General features: G+C 55.8%; 2 protein-coding genes across 3 annotated transcripts in view; one reads left to right on the top strand and one right to left on the bottom strand.

The window, feature by feature from the left end:
• Window positions 1-7,322, bottom strand: part of ME2 (malic enzyme 2) — a 36,831-nt gene extending 29,509 nt beyond the window's left edge. For both annotated transcript variants that reach the window (XM_058043426.1, XM_058043427.1), the window contains exon 1: window positions 7,231-7,322. The gene's annotated coding sequence lies outside the window, so the exon portion shown is untranslated. The remainder of the gene's footprint in view (window positions 1-7,230) is intronic.
• Window positions 1-13,849, top strand: part of LOC131095541 (methyl-CpG-binding domain protein 2-like) — a 205,244-nt gene that overhangs the window by 110,498 nt on the left and 80,897 nt on the right. The gene's annotated exons all lie outside the window — the stretch shown is intronic.

The following is a 13,849-nucleotide window of genomic DNA, read 5'->3' as shown; positions in this document are numbered from 1 at the left end:
ACACACAGAGCCCCACACACACCCAAGGGCAGCACTGAGGCACACACAGAGCCCCACACACCCAAGGGCAGCACTCGGGCACACACAGTGCCCCACACACACCCAAGGGCAGCACTGAGGCACCCACAGAGCCCCACACACACCCAAGGGCAGTGCTGAGGCACACACAGAGCCCCACACACCCAAGGGCAGCACTGAGGCACACACAGAGCCCCACACACACCCAAGGGCAGCACTGAGGAACACACAGAGCCCCACACACCCAAGGGCAGCACTGAGGCACACACAGAGCCCCACACACACCCACACTCCCAAGGGCAGCACTGAGGCACCCACAGAGCCCCACACACACCCAAGGGCAGCACTCGGGCACCCACAGAGCCCCACACTCCCAAGGGCAGCACTGAGGCACCCACAGAGCCCCACACACACCCACACTCCCAAGGGCAGCACTGAGGCACCCACAGAGCCCCACACACACCCACACTCCCAAGGGCAGCACTCGGGCACACACAGAGCCCCACACACCCAAGGGCAGCACTCGGGCACCCACAGACCCCACACACCCACAGCGGGCTCCTGCTGCCACGGGGAAGCAGCGCAGCGTGAGACCCCTTTTAACACCATGGAGGAACAGCCCAAAAGCGCCAGGAGGAGGGAAGGGAAGGGAAGGAAGGGCTTGGAGGGCTGAGAGCACAGAGCGCAGGGACACAGGGATCCTCCGGCAGCACAGAAATGCCAGCAGGGAGCTCAGCTGTCCCTGGTGACCTGTGGAACCGGCACTGGCCCAAATGCCAGCCAGGACAGCACAGCCTGGGCAGGTCAGCCACAAAATCCCCACCGAGAGCCTCCGGAGCTCTCCAGCAACGAGACCTCCTGGCCTGGACAACAGGAGATTCTCTCCTGGCCTGCAGAGAAACCGTGTCTGCCAGCATATTGAAACCCTGCTACAACAACATGTGGAATTAACATGGCCAAGAACTCCACTGATCTGTGGATTCCAGGCTTAGATTTTTACAATTCCAAACTTCAAAAATGGTTTTAAAAAAGTTTATTTTCAGAGAGACTATATCCTTTAAAGTAAAGGATGTTCCCCTAAAAGAATTAAAAAGTGTTAGTATAACTCAAGTTCTAATCCTGACAGGTGTTAGCAACTCTTGAACTCATTTTACTCCGTTATTGATCACACGCTCTTTGGAGAAGAAATTACCATTTATCATGCGCTCATATATGGCGGGACCAGCAGGGAATGTGCAGTGGAGATCTCTGGAATCCCAAAGATTATTTCGCTGAGCCAGAGAGACAATGGAAGCAGGGCAGGACCTCCCCAGGACCAGGGTCTGTGTGGTGACACAGCGAGGGGACCAGGAGAGGGGACCTGTCACCCCCAGCCCAGCTACACACAGCCCAGGCAGGCAGGGACAGTGAAACAGCACATGAGATATTTTTAAGGAATGAAATGATGCATGGCTTGCATTTTTGATTTCTTCCAGATGGGAGACAAAATTGAATTAAAGAACAAAACTTCATTATCTTAAATATCGCCTGAATACTTTAGAAGACCTGCTCTAATCAAATTCGCACATAATCAGCTTTTAAGATGGCAGACTGGTCTTACAAGTCACAATCTGAGGATTTTCTTGAAAATCTCTCCAAGCATTAAAAAAATACACAAACATCTAATATTTTTTATCAAAGTTTCTCTTCTACCCACTACCAAGTGTAGAGGGAAGCTGCTCTGCATGCAGAACCATCCCTTGCCCTCAACCTTCACTTGTTTGTTGAGGCCTGTGAACGACAAAACTCCACTCAAACCCCCTGTGTTGGTTTGTTTTGGGGTAAAGACCATAAATTTGCTGCGTGGAGTGGGACAGGAGGCAGGGGAGGAAGCCCTGCCAGCAGCACAAGCAAATGTAGCCTGAGACGCGCTCATTCCTCCCCAAACCTGCTGGCGGTGGAGCGAGCCCTCGCTCGGGAAATCAGGACCAGACTCGGGAAATTAACTCTGAGCTGCAGAACACATTAACTGTGCTGCCCTTAGGATCACCAGATTCAGTTCTAGCTGGTTTCAGCTCTGGATGCTCACTGCCGTGCCCCCACGGCTGCAGGTGCATCTCCCCTCTGTGGCACGGAGCCCAAACAGGGTCTGTGACTCCAGAGCCACAGCAAAGCCATCCCAGGGTCCCACCGGCCTGGGGCCACCGCGGCGTCAACCTGCCACCAGCAACGACCTTACACAAGGAATTAAAATCCAGCACAGGCACCACACCCTACCACACTCTAATTAATATAAATTACTTTGTTGCAATTAATGAGCATTTAAGAACCAAACAAGATTGTGGCCCAGATTCACCCGAACTTGATCAATTAACTCTAATCAAGGAGGCAGAGTGGAAAGAGCTTTTCAGAGGTGATAGAAATCTTGTTTTCTTCCCTGACGTGTGAGAGAGGAGACTTGCTCCTCTCCGACGTGTCACACCAGCACCTAAAATTATTCTCTTGATGGAAGTATCTGGATTCATAAAAGGGGAGAATCAAGCTTCATTTTCCACCAAGCCCTATGTTTAGATCCAAGAGACATGATCCCAGTTAATTTATATCCATCACAAAACCTGACTGGCCACTCAGCTCTGAGCTCTCCCTGCCCTGCTCTTTCCATTGTTCCTTGTTTATTTCCTCTCCCATGCTGTACATCTCATCCAACTCCTTTTGTCACAGACTTCTGAATGTGGTTCAGCCAGGGCTTGCCTCCCAAACCCACCCTGCCACGGCCTGCCCCGGCCCCACAAAGCAGGAAATCCTCCCCCATGCCCGTCCCTATTGCTGAGCAGGGCTGCCAGCAGCTCTGCCCGCATGGCCGTGGCCCCCTGTGACCCACCCAGCCCTGCCGGCCCCCAGCCTCGTGCCCTGCTCCCTGGGGAAGCACACAGGGACACGGAGCCTCACGGCTGCTGGGGAGCCACAGGAACACGGCTGGGGAAAGGTCCCCAAAAGGTCCCCGAGCCACCACCTGGTTCCAAGGAGATGGAAGGGCTGCACTGTGCTGCTGTCTGGGGAGGCTTTAACGTGGCTTGTGATGGGCTTGTAGGAGAGAGGCCAGGCCTCGGAGGGTGGCAGTTAAACCATAAAAACAGGAGAGATCATTTTGGCAGTAGAGGCTGACAGAGAATCCCACAGTGGTTTGGGTGGGAAGAGACCTCAGAGCCCATCCAGTGCCACCCCTGCCATGGGCAGGGACAGCTCCCACTGTCCCAGGCTGCTCCCAGCCCCATCCAGCCTGGCCTGGGGCACTGCCAGGGATCCAGGGGCAGCCACAGCTGTTCTGGGCACCCTGGGCCAGGGCCTGCCCACCCTCCCAGCCAGCAATTCCTCATTCCCAATGTGCCAGAATCTGTGCCTGCCCTCTGGCAGTGGGAGCCATTGCCTGGGTGCTGTCCCTGCCTGCCTTGTCCCCAGGGGCTGTGCAGCTCTCCTGGAGCCCCTGGAGGCCCTGGCAGGGGCTCTGAGGTGTCCCTGGAGCTTCTCTGGTGCAGCTGAACAGCCCCAGCTGGGCCAGGCTGGCTCCAGAGCAGAGGGGCTCCAGCCCTGGCAGCAGCTCCGTGGGGAAGGGATGAGAACTGGGGGAAAGAGCAGCACCTGCCCCGATGTGAAAAAACACGGAGAGGACTGAGGCTGTGCAATGTCCTGTGAGGAGGAATTAGGAGGAAAGCAGCAGAATGGAAAGAGGAATAAATTCCTGCCCAAACCTGTGTCAGCATAACCAGGATCTCAGCTCTCCCTTCAGTGCCTGACAGTGGTGAGAACTACACAAGACTGCGGAGCGCCTCCAGACTGAGTCCAGCACAGCTGGGAATTTTGGAGTTGCTGTGTCACAAATTAAGGGGATTAAATCCCTCAGCACAGCAGAGGACAGCTCCCTGCTGTGCCTTATCAGGAGGCATCTGCCCAGGTCAAACTAATTACCAATATGCACAAGCGCCCTTATCTGGGAGCAAATGTTCTGCTGCTCCAATTATGGATTTGTTAAATGGCAAAACCTACTTTTAAGGGAAAGGTTCATCACGTTCTCAAAAGGCAGAATTAGGCTGGCCAGAGAGTCGGGAAGCTGAGAGTCAATTAAAGCAAGGCCAGCTTCAATTAGTGCCCGGGCTGCCTGACCTGTGGGTCTGCCCTCAGTGCCAGCAGTGCCTGTCCCTGCACGGCAGCTCCTGCTGCGTGACTCTGCACCTGCCTTCAGCTGGAGGCGTGGGGAAACACAAATGCATCTCCAGCGCTCCCAAAATCCCGTGTCAGGTTTGAGGGCTGGGGAAACACAAATGCATCTCCAGCGCTCCCAAAATCCCGTGTCAGCTTTGAGGCACGGGGAAACACAAATGCATCTCCAGTGCTCCCGAAATCCTGTGTCAGTGATTTTCCAGCCCGTCTTTCGTGTACAGAAACTGACCTGTGTTGAGGAGCTTTTCTGCACTGACAAGCTGAAATCATTAATTCAAGGCCATGGAGGCCCCGCAGAATTTCCAATCTTTAGGGCCTCAACCATTTCTAAGCCAACAGACATTGTCTCCTGTGCCCCCACAGCCATCCTGCTGAGCCTGCACCACCACAGGGCTGGAGTGGATGCACCATACACTCCATTCTCTTTTATTATTTTTTTTTTTCATTAATAAACAGCCCAGCCTGGCCCACCCAAGCATGACACAAACCAGGCACGCACTAGCTGGCTTCATCACCTCAGTAATGATAAAGCAGTCTAAAGTTATTACATCAGGTGAGCACGGGCTCTAAGCGTGTCTCCCCACGAGACTTCCACCCAAAGAAAGCAGCCCTCCCTGCACCCACCACCCCTCAGCGGGACACGGAGACGCTCTTGCTCCAGAACAGGGGCATCCCAGGAGGGAGGAGCACGCGGCTCTGCACAGCAGCTCGGCACCTCTGCCTCCCCGAGCCGGCCAGATGCTGCTGCTGAGGAAAGCCAGCAGCAAACAGCGGCAAAACTACCTCAGGCTCCCTCCAGCAAAGTCCTGGGCCACCACTCTAAAGGGCATTTCTAAGGCACCTTGAGATCTGCCGATTAACAGGAGCAGTCACGGGCAGAAATCACTCATGAAGCGTTTGGCAGAGGCAGGCGGGTTATTTTGGAAGCAGGTCTTTAGCATACTGGAATTGCTTTTCTTCCCGCTCGTTCTGAGGCAGCCAGCTCAACAGGAAGAGAAGTCAGGCGTGGAGCACTCAGGCAGAGCCAGCAAGCTCACCACTTGAGGCTGGAAACATTCCCTGAACAAAGCACACTTCAGTGAACTCGGATGGGAGCGATTTCAGAACTTTCCTAAAAAGAGTACTTGTCAATTGCTGCAATTTACAGTACCATCAGCCTTCTTGCAGCACGAGCAGAAAGCAGGCCTGAATTGTTTGGTATTGGGGTCTTGGTTGGGAGCAGCTCTTACCAGACAACATCAGAGAGCTGCATTCTTATACACTTACTGACCTAAATATTCTGATTCTTAAGCACCAGAAAGTCCATTATCTTTTACTGTGGAAACTGCAGCAGCAGTATTTTTGGCCAGGTCTGACAAGATGTATTGACATCCTTGATTTATTTTAATTTGTGCAACTAGGAGGGCTGCTGGTGGTAAAGGTGAGGACAAAGACCTCATCCTGAACCCCCTCATAAATACTCCAGGAATAGCAGAAAGGTACCCATGCTCTGCTCTGGAGAGCTGGCACATCCCTCTGCTGGAGATGCTCAACTCAGAAACATTGGTATTGATTTTTTTTGGACACAGGTTGAGAGGTGGACAAGGATGTTCCCAACATCTGCCGCACTTACAAACGGGAGTTCTCCATGGGAAAGCAGCTCAGCCCTGAGCACAGAGAAGCCGAGCTGCTGGGAGCTCCGTGCAGGTGAAGTGTACGCCCGCCAGCCTCTTACAAACCTCAAAAAATAAACACCCCACCTAAACTACAGAAGAACCTGAGAACCATGCACCACGGGCTACCAGAGCTGCTTCAGCTGCAGGGAAGGCGCTGGCACCACGCGTGAAGATGAGCATTCAATTAGTGCTCACTCAACCACGGCGTGCCACCACGCACTTTGACAGCCTCTGCCTTAGTTTGCAGAGCAAAAAGCTCCAAATCTTGCCTGCGCTCAAGCTGCTGACTCACAAGCCACAGCACAGGATTATCAGGACTTCCCTCCTGTGACTGTAACACGCAGTTTCTTCTAAAATACAGGCTCGGGTTAAATTCCTACAGATGTTATAGCGTCTAATAGGGCATTAGACACTGCTGGCTGCGCACACACATGGGCCACCTGCAGAGCTGCACATTTCTGCCCAGCTCTTTCATTTGCCCATATGTAAATTACAGGTACATAGAAAACCTCCCTTTGATGTTCCCTGCTTTTTGGGATTACCAACACAAACACACCAAATAATCAGCACTTGGTGGTTTTGATCTTGCTTGGCTGCAAGACTGTCCTGTTTCACCAACCCTTTATCAATGTGCTGTACGTTTGGTTTGCTTTTTCTCCTGTTAATTATGCGATTCTTGCCATGACACAACACCCCGGGCTGCTCAGACAACTCCCCTTAGTCAGTATTTTTTAGCGGAGCGTGGAGCCAGCGACGGCGGCGTGTCAGCCACAGCCGCTCCGCCGAAGGAGCAGCCAGGAGGCCGAACCCGAACAGCGACTCCGGAGCGCCGGGCGGCGCTTCCTGCTCCAAGGCCGCGCCAGCTGCTCCGCTCCTTCCCAACTTTCACTCTCCAGGGCCACGGGGAAGTTGAGGGCAGGTCGGGCCCGGCGCGGGGGGGCGGCAGCAGCGGCTGGGCCCGCTCGGTGGGCGCTCCCCGGGCCTCGGGCAGCTCCCGGCGGGCGGGCTGGCAGCTCCATTTGTCACCGTCCTGACAGGGGTAAACACGCACGGGCGCAGCCGGGGCTGCTTCCCCCGGCTCCTCGCGGGCACCTCCGCACCTGCCGCAGGGCCCGGCGCTGCCTCCGCCGCAGGCCGAGCCGCGGGGCCTCGCACCGCCGTGCTGCTGCTTCGGCACTACCCCCCGCGGGGCCGGGCCGGGGACACGGAGCATCCCAGGAGGGCTCCATCCCCTCCCCGCGCCCGGGCGGCCTCCAGCCCCTCAGAACGCCCCGTAGACACGGGTTTATAAAGAGAGAGAGAGAGAGAGGCCTGTGGTGCGCCGCCGCAGTTGTATAATTGTTACCAGAACGGGATCTACCTCCTCCTGCGGCTGCTGCCCGCTGAGCGATGCCGGCCGAGGACCTGCTCCTACTGAGCGAGAACAGCGCCCGCCCGCCGGAGCTGCGACGACCGCAGAACCCGCCACTGACTGAAGCCTACACCGAGGCGCCGGGGAGGGACACCCCGGGAGGCGGGTGTTGGCCGTGACTGGCAACTCAAGCAGCCAATAGAAGGGAAGGGAGCTCGCCGGCTGTCGTGCCGTTTGACCAATGAACGTTTTATCCCGCCCCGGCAGAGGGGAAAAGGGGACAGGCACGGCGAGGTGGGATCTGTCACAGGTTAATTGGACTGGCGAGACAGCCAATCAGCGCTGGGGGGCGGGGAGAGGGGCGGGGCTGGGGATGGGAGTGTGAGGGACGGGGAACATGAGGGGAACGTGAGGGGACGGAAACGGCGATGGGGAACGGGGAACGTGAGGGGACGGCAATGGGGAACGGGGAACGTGAGGGGATGGGAATGGGGAACGGGGAACGTGAGGGGATGGGAATGGGGAACGGGGAACGTGAGGGGACGGCAATGGGGAACGGGGAACGTGAGGGGATGGGAATGGGGAACGGGGAACGTGAGGGGATGGGAATGGGCAACAGGGAACGTGAGGGGATGGGAATGGGGATCCGGGAACGTGGAACGTGAGGGGACGGCAATGGCAATGGAGAACGGGGAACGTGAGGGGATGGCAATGGCAATCAGGGAATGTGAGGGGACGGGAATGGCAATGGGGAACGGGGAACATAAGGGAACGTGAGGGAGCAGGAATGGCAATAGGGAACAGGGAATGCAAGGGAACGGGAAACATGAGGGGAGCATGAGGGGATGGGAATGGCAGTGGGGAATGGGGAATGTGAGGGGATGGCAATGGCAATGGGGAATGTGAGGGGACGGGAATGGCAAAGGCAATGGGGTATGAAGAATGTGAGGGGATGGGAATGGCAATGGGGAATGGGGAATGTGAGGGAACAGGAATGGCAATGGGGAACGGGGAATGTGAGGGGAGCGCGAAGGGACAGGAATGGCAGCAGGGAATGGGGAATGCGAGGGCACGGTGATGGCAATGGGGAACGGGGAACGTGAGGGGATGGGAATGGGAACAGCAATGGCAGTGGGAGACAGGGAACGTGAGGCAATGGGAATGGCAATGGGAAACAGGTAACGTGAGGGGATGGGAATGGCAATGGGGAATGGGGAATGTGAGGGGATGGCAATGGGGAACTGGGAACCTGAGGGAATGGGAACAGGGACGGTAATGCCAAAGGTGAACAGGGAACCTGAAGGGATGGAAATAGGAACAGCAATGGCAATGGGGAATGGGGAGTGCGAGGGAATGGGAACGGGAATGGGGAACCGGGAATGTGAGGGGATGGGAATGGGGAATGGGAAATGGGAAGGGATGAGAATGGTAATGAGGGATGTGAGGGAATGGGAATAGGGAATGGGAGGGGATGAGGAATGTGAGGGGATGGGGAATGGGGAATGTGAGGGCATGGGAAATGGTAATGGGGAACGTGAGGGGATAGGATCCATGAGGGATTGGAAGACATAAGAAGATGGAGATCTGTGAGGGGACGGGGCTGTGAGGAGCTGGGGTCCATGAGGGGACGGGGCTGTGAGTGCCCCCAGCACACTGGGGACCGTGGCTCCACAGGGGCATCCTGCTGTGGAGAAGGCTGAGGGGAAGGGCAAAGCAGGAGGAAGGAGCAGAGAGCGGTGGCAGGGAATGTGTTCACTCCACACAGAGTTCCTTGTGGCTACATGGAAGCTGCTCCCCGTGGCCAGGGCCACCGTGCTGGATGCCCTGCGTGGAACAGGGCTCCTCAAATCATGCAGGGCCACAGCGCTGAGGTAAGCCCTGCCTGGTCTGCTGCCTCACAGGGCCTGGAGGGCTGAGGAGCCTTGGACTCAAACAGAGGGCTTGGCAGAAGTCGTCGAGGCAGCTAATACTGCAGGTCAGCACTGAAATTGCAGGAGAAAAGAGCAAACCCATCACGTTTCACCATAACACTTGGCTGTTTGTCCTCACAATGCTCGGTGGAAGTGACACCCATCCCCAGCTCAGCCTCCACAGAGTTTAGAGAGAGAAAGTACAGGGGTGTGAAACACAGCAGCTCAGCTCATCCCAGCCTTTGTCTGCCTCCTCTCCAGCCCAAACTCAGATGTTTTCCAGTGCTGCAGGTTTTGAGACTTAATCACAGAATCCGGGAATGGTTTGGGTTGGAAAGGACCTTAAATGTCACCCATGGGCAGGGACAGCTCCCACTGTCCCAGGCTGCTCCCAGCCCCATCCAGCCTGGCCTGGGGCACTGCCAGGGATCCAGGGGCAGCCACAGCTGCTCTGGGCACCCTGGGCCAGGGCCTGCCCACCCTCCCAGCCAGCAATTCCTAATTCCCAATAGCCCATCTCATGCTCCCCCTTTCAGTTAAAAAGAGAATTTTTTCTTTTAACAAGAACTTTTATTAAGTAAGAATTTTGATTCTCTGCCACCGGCACCGAACACGATTTGAATAGTTTGATGTGCAAGGAGCACGGTGCAGTTAAAAGAAGCAGAGTCGCTATAGTAACAGTATCAGATATGTAAACCTACTTAATCAAAGCCCCCTCTCCTAATTATGATTTTGAGGCCTGTCATGAGGAGCACATTCGGCTGCTTTCCCCCTCCTCCCCTCCCTGACAGCGTGACTGTGGCAGGTTTGAGACGTTTCTGAATAATGCTGCCCTGCTCCTATAAACAAAAGAGATTGCGAAAATAACCTGCAAGGTCATGCCTTTGTGCCAGGCTAAAAATAGCCCAAATTGGAGGCATTTAAAAACGCCTGGCTTCCTACCCGAATTGCACAAACCCCTTCTGCTGTAAACCCGTGTCACTCCGGGCCTGTGGAGGATATTCCCCAGGATCACCTAACGAGCAGCTGGGCCCTGCCCAAACACGCTGTGCGGCCCTTTGCTGAGGAAGAAGGGCAGCGTGCAGAGCCGGGCTGCGATCAGTCACACCGAGAGAGAGAACCCGCGCCCCGGGGGCTGCGCTCTGCGGCCCGGAGCTCCGGCAGCGGCGGGGCCGGAGGCAGGAGAGCTGCCAGCGCCAGCGAGCCCCCGCTGCCCTCCCGCCCCGCGGCACTGCTCTGGGTCACTCCCAAACCCAGGCTCCCCGCCTTCCCCGGGCACAGGTCACTGTGCAGAGGGGCCTGGCCTGTGCTCTGTGCCCCAGCACGGCGCCAGCTGCCTCGGGGGACAGCGGGACATGGAGCCACAGAGCCATTTGGGTTGGAAAAGCCCTCACACCCTCGGTCCAACCCAGCACTGCCAGGGCCACCACTGACCCGTGTCCCCAAGTGCCACATGCCCATCAGGGGATGGGGACTCAGCACTGCCCTGGGCGCTGTGCCCGGGCTGGACAGCCCTTTCCACGGGGAAATTCCTGCTGTGCCCACCCTGAGCCTGCCCTGGCCCAGCCTGAGGCCGTTCCCTCTGCTCCTGTCCCTGTTCCCCCCGGCTGTCCCCTCCTGTCAGGAGCTGTGCAGAGCCACAAGGGCCCCCCTGAGCCTCCTTTGCTCCAGGCCCAGCCCCTTCCCAGCTCCCTCAGCCTCTCCTGGGGCTCCATTCCCTTCCCAGCTCCCTCAGCCTCTCCTGGGGCTCCATTCCCTTCCCAGCTCCCTCAGCCTCTCCTGGGGCTCCATTCCCTTCCCAGCTCCAGCCCGTCAGTGTCTCTCTCGGTGAGCCTCGGAACCAGAGCAGCAGCTGCTCCTCCCTCCTCCGCAGGGCTTTTATGGCCGTATTTGGTGCTCTCTCGGAAGTTTCCCCGGGCACACGGAGCTGTGCCGCTCTGCCGCCGCCCGGAGCGGAGCCGTGAGCCCCGGAGCTCCGGGGCTCTGTGACTCCAGCCAGCTCCGAGCTGCCGCCCCGCCCGGAGCGGCCTCCGCGAGGGTCACGGCTCGCCCACTGCGGGGTGGGAATTCATTCAGAAATTCCAAATGCAGCAGATGGCTATTTCATGATCACTCCACATTCCTTGTGTGCACACAAGAATTGCATTTTACTGGGGTTCCCTTCCAGCGGGAGCCAGTGGTTTGTGCTAAATTAAAACTCCCCAAAATCGGCTCTGTTTGAAGGTAGTTCTCTTAAATCACACCAAGGTGGTTTCTCAAGTCACTTCCACCGTCCTAAAACTGTATTCTATTTCTCTTTGTGGTCTTCCTAGACTTCTGGTCATCTTCTGTTTGTTTCTTGTTGGTTTTTTTTTTTTTTTTTTCTTTGTTGGAAGAGAATTTCCTTTTTTTCTCCACTTTTCTCGTGATAAACCACAGTGGTTTTAACCACTTCATGCCTCATAAAGTACACAGAAGACTTTTGTTCCCCATCCTTGAGATAGTTTTGACTCTCCATAACATTTTCAGTTTTTCAAGTATCTTATTTAAAGTATCATCACCAGCACTGGACCCCGTGTTCTTGTTTTTCCTGTCACTGATCCTTGATGCAATAATTAAGCTAAAATAATCTGTTCTAGTTGCCTAGATCTGTCCTTCCATTCCTTCCACGGTGCCTCACTGTCCCTCCCATGAACCCACTGATAATGTAGCTGTGTGTGTCCAGCTGATACAGAACAAATAATTATTTAAGCAGTGATACTGGCTTTTATCTCACTCCAGTCTCACAAGGTTTTGCAGCGTGGACTAGCAGAACAAGCCATCCCTCAGAAGGCCCCTGTGGTTTGATGAAAGCTGGCCTCTTGGCCTTCTGCTCTTTATTTCTGTTAAAAAGCAGTGCTGATTGTTCACTCTGACACGCCTGATACAGAGCGATGACCCTGCTGACTCTTCACATTTACATGAGGAAGTAGAGATGATGGCTGCCCCGAGGCAAGGTTTGTGAAGAAAAATAATAAAAATAATGTCTTTTATTACACCAATTCCACTGAAAGATATTACTGCTCTCCACCAGCCTTGCCCCTTTTGCTTCTTTAGAGCGACAACAGGGCTAAGTGTGTTTACACTGTTTCCGTTCTTTGCACTCAGTTTCTGACTGGTAATTTCATTCTGTTTTAAAGCATTTCTGTGTAAAATTTCTCATTTAGCCTTTTTGGGTGTGCAGAAGAGTGTCAGGCCTCGAGACCAGCTCACATGGGAGCGGCCCACAGTGGTGCTGGGTGACAAATTCCTTTGTCAGTGACTCTCACTGTAGGTTAACAGGTTTGTCTTTTGCTGCTTTTCAATTTACGTTTCACTTTCTCTTCTTGTGACCCGCAGCCTCTTTTCAGGCCAGTCTGACCTCAGGACAGGCCTAATCTGCTGAAGTGCTGGGCAGCCGGGGGCACGGTGAGAAATCCTGGGATGGGCTGATCAGGAGAAATTCAGGCTAGATAGAAGGACAAAGCTCTTTATGGTGGGGATGGTGAATTTAATGAGGTAAATGATGATGAGGGTGATGAGTTTGGCCTGCGTTGCCCAGAGGGGTGACAGATGTCCCGTCGCTGGAAGCATTCCGGGCCAGCTGTGTCGGGGCTCTGGAGGCACCGCAGCGAGTGGCTCTGGCAGCGGGAGGCTGGGCCATTTCAGTGCTTTCACCCCCTACCAATCCCGCTTTTCTGCTGGGAATGGCGGTGAGCCCCTTCCCCTGGGAGCCGGCCGTACCCTCTGCACTGAGGGCAGGCGCGTTTGTTCATCGGCGCTGCGCCGCCGCAGACACACGGGGACCGCTCCCTGCACCGCCCTCATCCCCGGGAGCCTCCTGCTGCTCCTCCCCACAGCAGCAGCGCCTCCAGCCGTGTCCCCGGGCTCCGTGCGCCCGTCTCGGCTGACGGGGGCCCGGAGCGGGGTCCCTCCCGTCCCGTCCCGTCCCGTCCCGGAGACGGAGCGGAGCGCGGAGCCGAGCGGAGCAGTGGGCCGGCACCGCCCTCGTCTGATCGCTCCGGGCACGCCGAGCCGCGGCCGGCGGCCTCTGCCCGACCGCAGCGGGCTTGAAAAGCACCCAAACAGCGAATTTCACCGCGGCTTTGCGAGTCCGCAAGCCTCGCTGACCTCAGACACCTCAGGAGGGAGTCTAACCCCACCGCAGGCTCTGCTGACACTGCGCTCGGGTTTACAATCTTGAAATCAGCGCTTTTTGGTCTCTCTTACCTCACAGGCTGTGGATCTCGCTGCAGGATGAGGGTGGACTTGCAGAGACTGCTCAGAGCCAGAATGAGCTGGGGTGTGAAAGAATCGGTCCCGTCCGCCTATGCAAACTCGAGGAGCTGTTTCTGCCCTTGTCTGACGGACACCTCACTCTGAGCCTGGGCTCCCAGGCACTCAGTCTCTGCTGAGGACACTCTGCTTTTGTCTCCATGCCGCAGCAATTGACGAAAATAACAGAGAAACCGGCCAGAAAAGATCCATTAACCTTCACAGGTGTCAAATTGCACTGGCTGCAGACGCTATAAAACGCGTTTTCTGTACTTGTTAGCACGGTGTCATAGAGTCAGGCCTGACTTTTCTGTGTCTAGCGAAGGATGGCATCCCAACCGCTGCAAAACGGCTTAATTTCCTACAAAGTGAGGAGAGAGCTGATAGGCAGAGTGCCACCCTGGCAGTAGCGAGAAATGGCTTTTCTCTGTGAGTCATCATTCCCC

This window comes from Melospiza georgiana, chromosome Z (genome assembly GCF_028018845.1).
Source record: "Melospiza georgiana isolate bMelGeo1 chromosome Z, bMelGeo1.pri, whole genome shotgun sequence".
Lineage (NCBI taxonomy): Eukaryota > Metazoa > Chordata > Aves > Passeriformes > Passerellidae > Melospiza > Melospiza georgiana.
This window is presented reverse-complemented; position numbering and strand designations above follow the sequence as displayed.